General features: G+C 43.4%; 1 protein-coding gene across 1 annotated transcript in view; it reads left to right on the forward strand.

Moving 5' to 3' along the window:
* The window catches only part of PURA (purine rich element binding protein A), a 64,573-nt gene extending 49,532 nt beyond the window's left edge, over positions 1-15,041 (forward strand). Inside the window, exons 2-3 of the transcript XR_011567707.1 lie at positions 12,434-12,603; positions 14,417-15,041. The gene's annotated coding sequence lies outside the window, so the exon portion shown is untranslated. The remainder of the gene's footprint in view (positions 1-12,433; positions 12,604-14,416) is intronic.
* The last annotated feature ends 2,031 nt before the right edge of the window (positions 15,042-17,072 follow it).

The following is a 17,072-nucleotide window of genomic DNA, read 5'->3' on the forward strand; positions in this document are numbered from 1 at the left end:
CCTTGTCATGCTCGCCCCCTTCCCCCACCTCAGGTAACTGCTCCTGTTAGAGTGGTGATGTGTGTCCTTCCTGACCTGATTCAATGAATGTACACGAGCCTGAAGTATGAAAATACGTGATTTCGTGTATGTACTCTCTAGGCCTCAGTTTCCTAATCTGAAAAAATGGGAATGAAAATAATAGTAGTTAAGTCTGAAGAGTTACTGAGAATGTTACCTGAGATCACTCGTGTGGGGCACTTAGTTTAGCACCTGGCACACAGCATCTGTGACTATTGTCATCACTCACCATCCTTATTATCATTATCGTTGGGCCCCAGACCCAGTTCTAAGGTCTGGATGGGAGCCCTGACTTCCTCTACAGCCTACTCTTCCCCTCCCCCTCTCCCTCCCAACAGCCTGATAAAAATCTGTGTTCCCTAATGCCTGTGTTTTTTTAAACCTAGAGAGAGCATCTGGTGTTTTCTGCATGTTCTCCCCTCCCTTCCCCTCCCTTCGCCCCCACCCGCCCCTTGCCTTCCATATTTGACCCAAATGCCACCGCTCACCCACTGCAGAGAGAACATTCCATTCTGTGTTGGGAGAAGAGTCCCAAGGTCCCGTGCAGTGTTGCTGGACCCGCAGTGCTTGTGCATAAAGGCTGTTCCCTGGGTAGGGGAAGGGCTAGTGGCTGAAAGGGGGTGGGGGTGGGGATGCTCCGTGAAAGATAACAGTAAAGCAGGTAAGTAGGCATAGGGTTGGTTGTCAGAGCACCCCAGGGTGTGGCCAAGGGCAACTCATTTCACCTCTCTGAGTCACAGTTATCCCACTTGTGCAATGGGGCTGCTAACAATAGCCACCACATTCAAGCCCTATGAGGATAACACAGAGCCTGTGAAGGAACTTGGCACTGAGAAAGCCGGATAGTAGTTATCAATGTTATTATGTTGGAAGACTAAGTGTCATGTTTGTTTAGCGTTTGATGTTTGCAAGGAGAATTTCTAACTTCTTTTTTCTATGTAAAATGAGCTAGTCTTTGCTACATGGAGAAGGAAGCTTGGTTTGGATTTACAAGTCTCAGGAATAAGGTAAACACCTTTTCCTGGGTCTCTGTTGAAGCAGTGCCACTTCCTGGGGTTATTGCTGGCCCCTCAGATGGCCACAGAGAGCATCATGATACATGAGACTGAAGGACCTCCCTGTTCCCAAGAATACAGCAGGAAATACATCAAGCCTATGTGAGTAAGACAAGGCCATATCACTCATAGAGCCATAGAGCCATAGAGCAGAGCCTACACAGCTGAGGCTCCCCAGGCTATAGGGGTTTTATTGGGGGAAAACCTTACTGCACATATGAGCTAATGTTTATTCAGTGCTTATTAGATGCCAGGTGTGTTATAAGGAAAACAAACAAGACTTAGATAAGATCTTTGCCCCCCAGTAGCTTGTGTTTTGGGCTTCCCTGGTAGCTCAGCTGGTAAAGAATCTGCCTGCGATGCAGGAGACCCCAGTTCAATTCCTGAGTTGGGAAGATACGCTGGAGAAGGGATAGGCTATCCACTCCAGTATTCTTGGGCTTCCCTGGTGGCTCAGACAGTAGAGAATCCACCTGCAATGCTGGAGACCTGGGTTTGATCCCTGGGTTGGGAAGTTCCCCTGGAGGAGGGCATGGCAACCCACTCCAGTAATCTTGCCTGGAGAATTCCTGTGGACAGACGGGCCTGACAGCCTACAGCCCATGGGGTTGCAAAGAGTCAGACATGACTGAGGGACTAAGCACAGTACAGCTTGTGTTTTATTGTAATTTTATTTTTTTAAATTTTACTGAAGTATTGTTGGTTTAAAATGTTGTGTTAATTTCTCCTGTTCTGCAAAGTGACTCAGTTATATGTGTGTGTATATATATATATTCTTTTCCATTATGTCACAGGATATTGAATACAGTTTCCTGTGTGATACAATGGGACCTTGTTGTTTATCCACCCTATATGTAATAGTTTGCATCTGCTAAGCCTAAACTCCCAGTCCATTCCTCTCCCATGCCCACGTGGCAAGCACATGTCTGTTCTCCCCGTGAGTCTGTTTTTGTTTTGTAGACATGTTGATTTGTGTACTTTAGATTCCCCATATAAGTGATACCACGTGGTATTTGACTTTCTCTTTCTTACTTTGCTTAGTATGCTAATCCTTAGGTCCATCCATGGTGCTGCACCTGGCATTATCTCATTCTTTTTGATGGCTGAGTAATAGTCCATCTTCTTTATCCATTCCTCGTCAATGGACGTTTAGGTTGTTTCTGTGTCTTGGCTATTGTAAGTAGTGCTGCTATGAACATAGGGGTGCCTGTATCTTTTTAAATTATAGTCTTGTCTGGGTATATGCCCAGGAGTGGGATTGCTAGATCATATGGCAACTCTATTTTTAGTTTTTTGAGTAACCTCCATACTGTTTTCCATAGTGGCTGCACCAGTTTACATTCCCATCAACAGTGTAGGAGGGCTTCCTTTTCTCCACACCCTCACCAGCATTTATTATTTGTAGACTTTTTAATGATGGCCATTCTGACTGATAGTTTTGATTGTAGTTTTGATTTGCATTTCTCTGATAATTAGCAATGTTGAACATCTTTTCATGTGCCTATTGGCCATCTATATATCTTCTTTGCACAAATGTCTATTTAGGTCCTCTGCCCTTTTTTGATTGGGTTGTTTGTTATTTTGTATTGAGCTGTGTGAGCTGTTTGTATATTTTGGAAACTAAGCCCTTGTCAGTCACATCATTTGCAAATATTTTCCCGCAGTCTGTAGGTTGTCTTTTTGTTTATGGTTTTATTAGGTCCTATTTGATTTTTTTTGCTATTGTCTTGCGAGACTGACCTAAGAAAACATTGGTAAGATTTATCTCAGAGGATATTTTGCCTATGTTCTCTTCTAGGATTTTTATGGTGTTATGTCTTATATTTAGATCTTCAGTAGCTTGTGTTTTAATGGTTCTTCTACACATGATACTTCCCTTTTGGAAGGGTATAATTTACACACATTAATTTTTACCTTTTTGAGTGTATAGATCTATGAATTTCAACAAACACAGTCGTGTAACCACCATCACAATCAAAATATAGAATATGCACCCCCACACCAAATTTTTCTTCTGTTCTTTAGTGATAAGACCTCTCCCCCAAGCCCAGCCACTGGAAACCAGTGATCTGATTTTGTCCTTATAGTTTTGCCTTTTTTTCTGATTGCAGAATGGAATCTTGCAATTTGCAGCCTTGTGCCTCTTTCATTTACTGCAGTGCTTTTGAGAGTCATCCATATTGTTGCACATATCAGCAATTCATCCCTTTTCTCCTCCTTTCAACTTTTCATCATAGAATGTTTTCAGGACAAATTTAAAAGAATAATAGAGTGAATACCTATAAACGTACCACCTAGTTCAATAATTGTTTGCATTTTGCTGTATTTTAAAGTGACACCTACAATAGGTATGTATTTGTTGAACCATTTGAAAGTAAGTAAGAAATGAACAACAGTTCATTTCTAAAACTTCAACATATATCGCCTAATGAGTGATGAGGGACTTACCTGGTGGTTCAGTGGTTAAGATTCTGCATTTCCACTACAGAGGGTGTGGATTCAATCCCTTGTCAGGGAACTGAGATCCCTGCAAGCCCCAAGGTGTGGCCAAATCACTCGCCCCAAAAAAGAATGAGTGCTGACCATATGTTATCTTACCTAAGAGGGTTGACAATACATTCCCAAATGTCATCTACTCTCCATCATTTGCAAATCTCCCCTATCTCAGAGAAAGCCTTTTATAGTTTTTTTATGCACTTGCTAGAGTTTTATTTCTAAACTTTTAGTTTTGAAATAGATATACACTCACAGGACCCTGCAAAAATAATAGAGTCTCAGACATCTTAAATTGTGCTGCAGTAAAATATCAAAACTAGGACATTTGCATTGGTACATTACTGTTAACTAGACAACAGACCTTACACCACGTGGCTTATGGCATCTGAGTACCCCAACCAGGGATTGAACCCTCACTCTTGCAATGAAAGCAACACAAAGTACTAACCACTGGGTAACCAGGGAATTCCCTAGTTTTAACCAGTTTTTAACCGCATTCATTTGTGTAGGGGGGAGCTGTGTATGTAGTTGTATGCACTTAAATCCAGAGTAGAGATTCCTGTAACTACCACAGCCTGTTGAGATGGATAACTGTTATATCATCATGGAAGAACTCTCTCATGCTCGCTCTTTGTAGTGACACTCACTCCCACCTCAGGCCTCCCTGGTCCTCCTCCCTGACCCCTGGCAACCAGTAATCAGATCTCCATTTCTATAGTTTTGTCATTTTTAGAATGTTGTCTAAATGAAATCATTCATATGTAACCTTTTGAGATTGAGTTTTTTCACTAAGCATAAGGCTCTTGAGGTTCTTCCAGGTTGTTGCATGTATGATTAGTAGTTCATCCTTTTTTGTTACTAAGAATATTTTTACATGGACTTGCCACCTTTTAGCCTTTCACCAATTGAAGGGCATTTGAATTGTTTCTGTTACACAAATGACTGTGAACATTTGTGTAACAGGTTTGTGAATATAAGCTTCATTCCACTCTGGTAAATCCCTAAGAATGGGATTGTTGGGTTGCATGATAAATGTAAGTTTATCTTTGTTTATCTTTATGTGAAATGACTGAACTCTTTTGCCAACTGGCTGTACCACTTTGCATTCCCACCAGCAGTGTATGAGAGCTGCAGTCACCCTGCATTCCTGCCACTACTGGGTATTATCAGTTTTAATTTCAGCCATTCTAATACATGTGTCATGGTAGCCCGCACAACTTTTAAACTGTAAATAAGACTATGCCATGACCCTTCTTAAAACCCCCAGTGGTTTCACACCACACTCAAATAAAGTTCAAATTCACTTCTGAGGCCCGCCAGACCCTCTCTCCTGGCCTTTGTGCCTTGAGCTCCCGTCGCAGTGACTTCCCTGTTGCTTCTCTAACACCCTAAGCTGCTTCTGTCTGGAATGTTCCTGCTCTCTGTATGCAGGTGGCTCAGTTTCTCACCCCATTTACTCTCTGTCTAATATCAGCTTCTCAGAGGCCTTCCCTGATGGTCCAAAGGAACCCCATCCTGCTACTCAGCCTCACAGTTCTCCTACCCTGTTTTATTTGTCTTCATAGTACTTTGCTTGATAAAATGTTGATTCAGTTACCAAACTGTTTACTGTCTGTCTCCTGTTGGCTTTTTGATGACTGTCTCCAGTGCTTAACACAGGGCTTGGCACAGAGGAGACAATGAGTATTTGTTGAATGAGTGTGGGTCGGAGACCTCTTGTGGCACTTCTCCCATCCTTCTGGCCCACCCTTTACTCAGCCATTGCCATGGCAACCAGCTTCGAGCAGGTTGGCTTAGCTGCTCCCCACAACGTGTGCCTTCTTGCTTGTATCTGGACTCAGGCATGATGGTCTGGAAGTGTGGGTGAGTTAGCCCTGCTGGGTAACCCTGGACCCATTGGACTGGTATTGGTGGGTGGATGCTCGCTGCTCTGATGCTCGGTGGACAGTTCTGAGGTGCCGTCTGTGCTGCTCCTCAGCAGGCCCCTGCTGGATTGAGCTCCACGGTGGCCACCAACTCCACAGTACATGTCTTGCTTTCCTTCCTTCCCGTCCCACACCCTACTCCTGTTCCCAGGGTCACGTCTAAAATTAACTGCCGAGTAAACCTTACTCTGTTTCCTCTCCCTGCAAGGGGGTAGCAGTGATGGAAAACAGCCCAGATTCAGTTAGAACAAATATATGGAGTTTACAGTCTAGTGGGAGAGACAAATAATTAAATGAAAAATTCAGTAATTAAAATTTAAGTAACTACAGGTGAAGAGATAGACTTTCCAGCAGATGGTGCTGGAATAATTGAATATCCATATGGAAATGAATGACTCTCAGTCTCTACTTCACAACATACTTGAGATGGATCAAAGAACTAAATTTTTTAAAAAGAAAACTTTAAAACTTGTAGAAGAAAGCGTAAGAAAATCTACATGACCTTGGGATAGGCAGAGATTTCTCAGATCATGGAAAGAACTAATTATAAAAGGGGGAGTGAGTTGGAAGACAGCATTAAGAACATGAAAAGGTAAGTTGCCAACTAGAAGAAAGTTTTGCAATCACATTTTTGACAAATAATTTGTATCTAAAATACATAAAGAAATATAACTCAATATTAAGAAGATAACCAAAATAAAATATGGGCAAAAGATTTTAACAAATACTTTAAAAAGAAGTGACACAAATTCCATACACACATGAAAAGCTGTCTAATGTCATTAGCTGTTAGGGAAATACAAATGAGATAACACCATACATCTATTAGGGTGGCTAAAATTTAAAAGACCAGTAATAAGTGTTGTCAAAGATGTGGAACAACTGAAACTCATATCTTGCTGGCAGGAGTGTGAAATGGAAAATCACTTTGGAAAGAAATGTGGCAGTATCTTATAAAGTAAAATATACACTTACCATATGCCCAGCAATCTCTAATACAGATATTTAGCTGAAAAAAATGAAATGTATGTCTACACAAAGACTTGTCATAAATTGTCCAAGCAGCTTTATTTATTTATTTAGATAATTAAAAATTGAGGTATACTTGATTTATAATGCCGTTTTAGTTTCTGGTATACAGCAAAGGGATTCAGATAGATATAGATATATTCTTTTTCAGATTCTTTTCCATTATATTTTATTACAAGATATTGAATATAGTTCCCTGTGCTATACAGTAGGACCTTGTTGTCTATGTATTTCATATGTAATAGTTTGTATTTGCTAATCCCAAACTCCTTATTTATCCCTCCCCAACTCCTTTTCCCTTTGGTAACCATAAGTTTGTTTCCTGTGTCTGTAAGTCAAAGCAGCATTATTCGTAATAGCCTGAAAATGGAAATGGCCCAGGTGTCCATCAACAAGCAAATAGATATATTCATACAATAGCTTACTACTCAATAATAAAAAGAAACAGATGCTGATAACTGCTACAACATGAATGGACCTCCAGAACATTTTGCAAAGTGAAAGAAGCCAGGCAGGAGAGTACATGCTGGTGGATAATAACATTTACACTGTTCTTTTTAGGGGGTGCTGCCTCTGCCCAGCTTGTGGGATCTCAGTTCCCTGACCAGGGATTGAACCTGGGTCAGAGGAATGAAAGTGCTGAATTCTAACCACTAGACCACCAGAGAACTCCCTGGATGATTGCATTTAAATGCAGTTCTAGAACAAGTAACATTAAGCTATGGGAACAGAACAGAAAGCAGAGTAGAGATTGACTGGGGCTGGCCCTGGGGACGGGGCGTACTGACTGGAAGGGGGTATCAGGAAAATTATACAGATTATGGAAATATTTGACATCTTGAGTAGAGTGGTAAATATTTGGGTATTTGTCAAAACTCACATAACTGTACACCTTAAACATGTGCATTTTACCATATGTAAATTGTACTCCAATAGGGCTGATTCTTAAAATGAATTAACTATAGCTTATGGTAAGTGCTATAAAGGAAAGAAAATATAGTATGCAAGAGACAATGGAAGGAGGGAAGATTACTTTTGATTGGTTGGCCAAGTGATTCTTGAGGAGGTGACATTTGAGAGGAGATCTGGAGGTCAAGGGGCTTCCCAGGTGACACTAGTGGTAAAGAACCCGCCTGCCAATGCAGGAGACATAAGAGACGTGGGTTTGATCCCTCAGTTGGAAAGATCCCTTGGAGGAGGGCATGGCAATCCACTCTAGTACTCTTGCCTGGAGAATCCCCATGGACAGAGGAGCCTGCTGGGTTACAGTCCATGGGGTCACAAAGAGTAGGACACGATTAAAGTGACTGAGCATTCAAGAGAGACAGCCATGAAAGATCTAGGGGAGGCCATTCCAGAAAAAGGTCACTTCAAGAACAATGACCCAGAACAGGAAGCAGTCTGGTAATCTTGGAAACAGTTCGAAGGCCAGAGTGACAGGGTGAAGTGGGTAGGGCAGAGTGATAGGAGTTGGGGTGAAGAGGTAGGTGTGAGCCAAATCATACTGGACCTTATCAACCCTGATAAAGGTTTGGAATTTGAAATTAATGAGATGGAAATCCCTCATGGGTCTAGAGGGGCAGAAACACACAAGCAAATAAAGGCAATACAGAGTCATGGGTGATATTTTGAGGGCATGTACAGGGAAAGAGGAGGGAGTAGTCAGCACTACCTGAGAACATCTGGGAAGGTGACAGATGTTCTATTTGTAACCTCTCACCAGAGGAGGTGACATTTCAGCTCAGACTTGAAGGAAGAGTAGCAAAGAAGACTGTTCCAGTGAAGGGTGCTGTGTCTGTAGTAGCCCAGAGGCAAGCAGCTCCATGGAAAATTCAAAGATCTGGGCATCAGATAAGTCCAGCTGGAGTTTTCCTTCTAGGGGAGTGGCCAGAGAGATGAAGCTGAGGACAAAGGCTTTTAACTGCCTCAGACTGGATCCTGCAGGATGGGAAACCACTGGAAAATTTTAAATACGGGAATATTAGAACCAGGTGTCCATTCCAGATCAAGACCTCCAGATTAGACAGGTGAGAGCAAGACCACTGGTTCTGGTGTGAAATCAAGGGGAAGGCCTGAACAGGTCTGGGGGGTGAGGATAGGGGGAGGGGAGAAGGGCCAAACTCTGCTATGAGGTGATGGGGACGATCCCAGACTCAGGGGACTTTGTAGCTTGAAGGCGTGGCTTCCCTGCACGACAATGACCCAGTTAAGCAGGACACACGAGGAGAGATAGGTTGAGGAAAACATCTGCAGAGTTTGAGGGACCAGAGGGCCATAAATGCTAACTGTGACATGAGTCTGAGTGAACTCTGGGAGTTGGTGATGGACAGGGAGGCCTGGCGTGCTGCGATTCATGGGGTCGCAAAGAGTCGGACTGATCTGATCTGATCTGATCTGATAGGCTGTTCTCTCTCAGAGGGTTTGTTACTTGAAGATGCCTAGGCCCTGGCCCCAGTGATTCAGAAGCAGTGAGTCTTCCATGGACTGTAGCATGCCGGGCTCCTCTGTCCATGGGATTTCCCAGGCAAGAATAATGGAGTGAGTTGCTGTTTCCTTCTCCAGGAGATCTTCCTGACCCAGGGATCGAAACTGCACCTCCTGCTTGGCAGGCAGATTCTCTACTACTGAGCCACCAGGGAATCCCAGAACAGGCTCGTCCAGGACACCTTAGGATAGTGCTCGCCAATAGAAATATAATGAAAATCATACATGCAATTTTAATTAAAAGTAAAAAGCTCAGGTGAAATGAATTTCAACAATATATTTTTCACCTATGTCCAAATATTATGTTAATATATTCAATAAAAATTAAAATATGGGGGAAAAAAAAAGAAGCAGTGGATCTAGCCTGGAGCTGAGGAAACTGCATGGCCACAGTGCCCCTCCCTCTCTGATGCAGGTGGACTCCACACCCAGGGAACTGCGAGTTTGGCCTCTCCAGGGAGCGGCCTGGAGCAGGAGGTAGACAGACTTACTCTCCTCTGGCCTGTGGCCAAAGCAGCCCAGAAATTCAGGTAAAGGTGACACTTAAATAAGGCTCCGGGTGTAGCTGGTACCAAGGTCTCCCCTGCAGCAGCCAAAGAATTGCACTAGAGGTAAACCACAAGGCCCTACTCTACAGCGCAGGGATTCACTATCCTGTGATAAACTATAATGAAAAAGAATGTGAAAAAGAATATATAATGAGTCAGTTTGCTCTACAGAAGAAATTAAACATAACATTGTAAAGTGTGTAACTATGTGCTACACATGCTATGCTAAGGCGAATCAGTTTTGTCCGACTCTTTGCAACCCTATGGACTGTAACCCACCATGCTCCTTTGTCCATGGGATTCTGGAGTGGGTTGCCATGCCCTCCTCCAGGGGATCTTCCCAACCCAGGGATCGAACCTGTCTCACATCTCCTGAATTGGCAGGCGAGTTCTTTACCACTCCTGCCTCCTGGAAAACCCAAATTAACTATACTTCTATAAAATTTTTTTTAAAAAAAGAACTGCACTTGAGTAACCCTGGTCATCATGTATAACTCCTGATCACCTGACCAAGGAGCCCCAGAAAAATTAGTGGTGAGGCCAAGGTGAAGCAGATGCCTAAGGCAATGGCACCCCACTCCAGTACTCTTGCCTGGAAAATCCCACGGACAGAGGAGCCTGGTAGGCTGCAGTCCATGGGGTCGCTAAGAGTCAGACACGACTGAGCGACTTCACTTTCACTTTTCACTTTCACGCGTTGGAGGAGGAAATGGCAACCCACTCCAGTGTTCTTGCCTGGAGAATCCCAGGGACAGGGGAGCCTGGTGGGCTGCCGTCTATGGGGTCGCACAGAGTCGGACACAACTGAAGCGACTTAGCAGCAGTAGCAGCAGCAACCTAGGGTGTGGATTCTGGCGGTCAATGGTGGGGATACATGGAGGCTCCCGTGACCTGGAGAACTTGTTCTGTGCAGAGAGCAGCTTCTACTGCCCATACCATTTAACCCTTGTGACAGCTCTGTGTGTCTGGGCCTATTACTATTCCCACTCTACAGATGAGGAAATTGAGGCCCAAAAAGATTTAATAAATGGTTCTGGGTTCCAAAACAAGGATTTAGGGGAACCAGGGCTAGAATGCAGGTCTCTGGACACTCATAGCACTGCCCTGCCTCCCTGAGCGGGAGAAGTAAATGATCTTTCAAGTAAGGAATGGGGGAGTTTTCCTTCTCCTATTCCTTTCAGAAAGTGTCTAAGTCCTTACTGTGTGTGTTTTCCAAAGAAAACAAAAACAAGGCTTCCAGGGCCCAGGAGAGGTAGGATTCAGAGCCTTGCTGTACAAACTGAGTTGTAGGGCCCCAGCCAGGAACAATTGCCTGATCTTCTAAGAATCTCACAGCAGTGCCACATGCCTCGGCTTTCTCCAGGCAACAGAAGGAGGTGGTGGAGGCGGCGGTGGCAGCAGCAGCCTTAGCAGCAGCAGCAAATCTGTCCCCAGCGCACGACAGCACTGTTGTGCTGTGATGGAATACACGTGGCATATGTCTGCAGAGTTACTATCTTGAGAACGGATAGAAAGGGGATTTTTCATATGCCAGATTTCACTTTCCTTTTTGAAACAATCCTTGTAGTAAACAGAGGTTTTCTGATCTTGTGAAGATCCAGGAGATGGGAATTCCTTTACTCATTTTAAGCAAAACTATTGTCTTGTAGAGTCTCAGCCTATTGATGGTGCAAATGTTTTTTTTTTTTTTAATGTGGAAGTTCTTCTGCCCTCCCTCCAAAGGCCAGGACAGGAAGAGGCACTGCCACCAACAGGTGACCAGCCTTGTTCTGGTCTCAGACCACCCCAGTGATGGGACCACCATCTGTCCTGTGACTGCCAGTCGTTGGGGTGGGTAAGAGGAAAGGCTTGCTGAGCATGGGAGTCCTGGGGCAAGAGGAGACAAAGAAGAACCAGGAAGCGAGCAGAATGTAATTTTTAGGAAGAGAATTATTTTGAACTGCGTCTTGTGCAGTGACAGCATAATCATCATTATTAGGGCCTCAGATGTAACATGGAGCCCGCCCTGAAGTTAAATTTTCCCTTTCAGATAAGCATGGCCTGTCAACCCAGCCTAAGATGGCTCACTTCAGCCTCCTCCATGCTAGTGGGTAGGAACGCCCCAGCTGCTCCCTCACTGTTAACTTTCATTAAGGACATTGCTTTACTGGTAAACAGGGGCACCTGTTTAACTTAGCCTTATCAAATCAACCTGACAACTACATCATGCAAGCCCCCAGAGCTGTATTTTTCAACCCACTTTTCGTTTTGGGGTGCTTTCTCATAGAAGGGCAGACCTATGGCCTGAATAATGCTCAGACAGATTGTGTTTAGCTTTCACCAGTATTTTAAAAAATACTTAGCTTAACTAGTATTTTAAAAACTGGTTTTCACGTCAAAATTCTGTTTGCTAGCTTCTCTGGAAAAAAAATCATAAGACTTGGCTACACCAGGCCAACTCCCCTGTGCCAAGTGGCTAGATAGTGGCTCCCTTTGCACAGAGCTTGTTCTCCAGTTTGCCATAATCCCACCACTTCGCATCATCCTCCTTCCACACTCGAAGAAAGGGTACAAATTAAAAGGCAGATGTGAAGGGACTTTCCTGTGGTCCAGTGGTTAAAACTCTGTGTTTCTAATGCAAGGGGCTCAGGTTCAATCCCTGGTAGGGGAACAAAGATCTCACATACCACATGGCATGGTCAAAAACAAATAAATAGATGATACAACCGTAAGAAATGAAATAATTTTTAAAAAGGCAGAAATGGAGAAATGAGTTTCAATCTTGGCTCCACCCCTTACTTCCTAGGGCCTCTTAAACAGGTTGTGCATCTCTCTGAATTCTGTTTTTAATCCCTAGGAAGAAGAGAATAACGAGAAAACGTACACAGAGCGCTGGCCAAAAGCCTTGCCTTAGAGGAAGCACTCGCAAAGAATTTGTCCTGCATGTTTACTGGTGATTATGACAATCCCTGTCAGTGACACAGAGGAGACCCAAAGCTGTATATGAATGGACACAGCTACTAAAATGTAAGTTTGATATAAGCAAGGATTTTGAAAATTTTGTTTTGCTTATTCCTACATCTCCAGAGCTTAGAACAGCCCCTGGCACGTGGTTGGTACTTAATACATGTGCTGAATGAATATGTGGATTTAATGTTTTCCCTGAGTTCATATTCTTCATATGTCAAGTGCTAAATCATCATTTGTTATCGTTTAGTGGCTAAGTTGTGTTCAACTCTTGGCGACCCCATGGACTGCGGCATGCCTGGCTTCCCTGTCCTTCACTATGTCTCTTGGAGTTTGCTCAAACTCATGTCCTTTGATTCAGTGATGCCATCAACCCATCTGATCCTCTGTGGCTCCCTTCTCCATGAATCATTGGTTCATTCAATAAATATAAATGCAAACAGACATATAGGCTGAGTATCTCAAATTTATAGGTGCTGATTTTTTCCCCCTTATTTTCAAAATATCAGAAATCAGGGAGATTCTTAAGAGTTGATGAAAACTTCATACTCACTTGAGTCACAGCCTATGAGAAAAATGAGTTTTCCTCCAGGGCTGGGTTTCTAAGATCATTATCTAAATGCCAGGCCACTTTAGGAATCAGTGCTTTGAAAAGTCACAATTAAAATTGCACGCCTTTATGTGGTGCTTCTTGAGAACTCAAGGTGCTGTGCAAACACATTTAAAGCATGAAGTACTCTCTGAAGCACTTTCCTCAGAAGTAATCCTTCCAGAGAAGAGAGTGCACTTAGGTAAAACCAGTGGTGGGCTCTATACCATGATCTCAACAAGGCTGAACCTCTCAGTGCTGGAGTTTGCCCCCCAGTGGATGCACTTTTCCTGGAAATACCGGAGGTGAGTTGGCTCCCAATTAGAGTCAAAGCTACCCTTTTGGAATAATACTGGAATTTCATATTATTGAATACATGTGCCTACAGGACTCTTCAATAAGCTTGTGGTTTTGGTATCAGTGGCCTGTAGGGGTCAGCTGTGTTTTTTGTTTGCTAGGCATCTGTTCTTCCTAATTCTGGTAACTAAACTTCAATTTTCCTGGGGAAGCTGTTCTTTCCGCACTTTCCAACGTGGGGTTTGAGAGATGGCTAGCCTTACCCCCAGTTCCAGATGACAGCACGAACTAGCCAAGATGCCACATCCCCTAGCCACAACCACACATTCAGAGAGAAGCAATTTACCCCAAGCCGATGCAACCAGTAAGACTCCAATCTGGAACTTTTCTTAGTAAAAAGTTCTCTGGGAAAGAGAAAGCTTTTTGTCTGATTTGAGAATGTGCTTCTAACACTCTCAGAGGGGCTGCACTCTCAGAGAATGCACAGAAAAGAGAGCCGAGAGATAGAGCAAGAGAGGTGATTCCTGGTGAAACTGTTTGAGTGCCTGGATCCAGCTATACCTGAAGTTCAGATTTGTGTCTGGACTCCTGGTTTCAAGAGCCAATAAATTCTCTCTCTCTCTTAAACTGATTTGAAGAGCATTTTAGTTCCTTGCAATGGAGACAATCCTGACTAGCAGATTGGAATCTGAAAATGTAAATCAGAAAAAAGATGTGTAAAACTGAAACTCATTGCTCAGGTGAAACCCCAAACCTTGAAGCACGGCCGAAAGCAGACTGACACCTTTCTCCTTCACATGGACCTCAAATTCTGTTACAATCAGGCAGACCAATGAGCTAGCAAACAGAAGTGAAGCTGTTTTCCCCTTTCTTTAATATCCTCAAACATGAAAAGAATCTGATTTGTTTTTTTTCTGGTGTTTGTGTACGTACTGGCCACATTCACTGGCTTTCCTTTCACATGTGTTCATTTGTCTGTTTCCACAGGAGGAAAGCCAGAAGCCAACTCTTAGTGGATTTCCCAGTGCTTTAAAACTCTGTTCTGAGAGGAGTTCCACAGTGTTTGCCACTGAGCCTGTGAGCTCCAGAAAGACATTATTTCACCTGTGCAGCATGTAGAGATGTTCATTTTAATAGGGTTTCTGTGCACCTCCACCTGCCAGGCTCCAACTGCCACACACATGTGAGCAAAAGACAGCCCTCCTCCTCTCCAGAAGGGGTGGTTTCTAGTCCTTGGTCAGCCCTTCCTCAGCTCTTGGGGCTGCACCTTTGCCCCTACTCTCCCTTCTGACCATGTTGGATGCTGCTTCCAAACAATTCTTTACAAAACACTACATCCTCCAAAAGGAGGGGATATATGTATACATATAGCTGATCCACTTTGCCATACAGTAGAAACTAATACAACATTGTAAAGCAACTACACTCCAATAGAAATTTTAAAATAAATAAAAATATATTCTTAAAAAACAAACACAAAAACATTGCCTCCATTCCCACTTTCCATTCTGAGGAGCTTCAGTAGATTCCTATTGTTTTTGTATTGAATCCATACTCTTCTTCTCATGCCTTAATAAAACCAATACCAATAATAAAGAAAAGTGAACAGTTAGGAGCGCTTCAGTTCAGTCGCTCAGTCGTGTCCGACTCTTTGCAACCCCATGGACTGCAGCATACCTGGCTTCCCTGTCCATCACCAACTCCCAGAGTTTACTCAAACTCATGTCCATTGAGTCAGTGATGCCATCCAACCATCTCATCCTCTGTGGTCCCCTTCTCCTCCTGCCCTCAATCTTTCCCAGCATCAGGGTCTTTTCAAATGAGTCAGCTCTTCACATCAGGTGGCCAAAGTATTGGAGTTTCAGCTTCAACATCAGTCCTTCCAATGAACATTCAGGACTGATCTCCTTTAGGAGGGACTGGTTGGATCTCCTTGCAGTCCAAGGGACTCTCAAGAGTCTTCTCCACCATGGCGGATTCATGTTGATGTATGGCAAAACCAATACAATATTGTAAAGTAATTAGCCTCCAATTAAAATAAATAAATTTAGATTTTAATAAAAAGAGCCTTCTCCAACACCGCAGTTCAAAAGCATCTTTTCCGGTAGGAGCACTGACTAGGTGCCAAGCTCCATGTCTAGGTTTCATACACATCATCTTAGTTAATCTTCAAAATAACACTCTAGATACACTGTGGATAGGGATAGGGTGGGAAAAAAATCTATAAAGTAGATAACAATGTAATCCATATTTTTTTTCCAAATGAGGACACTAACACAGAAAGAGGCTAAATAACTTTCTCAAGGACATGTGGCCAATAAGTGATAAGAGTTCGAATGCAACCCTGTCACCCTGGCTCCAGACCCTGTGTTGCTACCAGAAGATTCTGCTGTTTCAAAAGCTCCTCTTACAGTCTTCCCTGTCCCTACCTTGTTTCTCACAACTCTCTAGTTTCCACAGCCGACCTAGGCTGGGCTTATGCCTGGGCCCACCATTCCCTAATGGTATGGCCTTTGCTTATTTGTTCAAATCTTTCATTCATTCATTTATTCACTCAGCAAATATTTACTAAGCCCCTGTCCCAGGTGTTCATGTCATCTGGATGACATGACCAAGAAAGCTCTTTTCTCTCACCACTTCTCCAAATCTTGCCTTTCCGGCTGTGTTCCAGACCCTGTCTTTCATACATCCCACCTTCCAATGCAGCCAGCATGGTGTCCCTCTTTGTGAATACTAAGGGCAGAGAAGGGCATGACATAGTTTAGCCTTCAGTTTCACAGGGTCTTTGTGGAGCTCTCATACTGTCCCACTGTCCTGTCTGGAGGACCAAGTCAGAGAACTCACCCCTTTCATATCCATCACGGTGTAGTGTGTATATTAGGCATCCAAGAGACATTCCTTCATCCAGTTGGTAAGTGAACAAATGGGGCCAATGAAAATAGAGTGATTTTTAAAAAATATTTATGTATTTGGATACATCAGGTCTTAGTTGCAGCATGCAGGATCTTCATTGCGCCATCTGTTACCTTTTGTTACGGGGCATAGACTCTCTCTAGTTGTGGTGAGTGGGCTCCCATGGGCTCAGTAGTTGTGGCACGGGCTAAGTTGCCCTGTGGCATATGGGCTCTTAGTTCCCTGACCAAGGATTGAATCTGCATCCTGCTCATTGCAAGGCAGATTCTTAACCACAGGACCACCAGGGAAGTCCCCCAAATACAATGAGTTTGAAAATGGCCTCCTGAAAACCTGAATCTGTGTCTTTCCTTTGACTTAGAATTCACCTCGAGTTAATGACAGTCTCATGAAGTAGGTATTAAACCCATTTTACAGATAAGACTGAGGGTCAAGGAAGGTGGATAACTTGTCTGATTTTACAAAATGGATAAATCACAGAGCATATGTTCCCTACCCCTGCATTATGCTGCCTCCACAATCCTTGGATGGTTTTCCTGAGTTCACAAATGTTGAAAATCCTTTGCCATTTCTGTGGCTAATCCATTCACAAAACTTTGCGTTGTCAGGACCTTCAGTTCAGTTTAGTTCAGTTCAGTCGTTCAGTCGTGTCCGACTCTTTGCGACCCCACGAATAGCAGCATGCCAGGCCTCCCTGTCCATCACCAACTCCCGGAGTTCACTCAGACTC

Source organism: Bos indicus, chromosome 7 (genome assembly GCF_029378745.1).
Source record: "Bos indicus isolate NIAB-ARS_2022 breed Sahiwal x Tharparkar chromosome 7, NIAB-ARS_B.indTharparkar_mat_pri_1.0, whole genome shotgun sequence".
Classification (NCBI taxonomy): Eukaryota; Metazoa; Chordata; class Mammalia; order Artiodactyla; family Bovidae; genus Bos; species Bos indicus.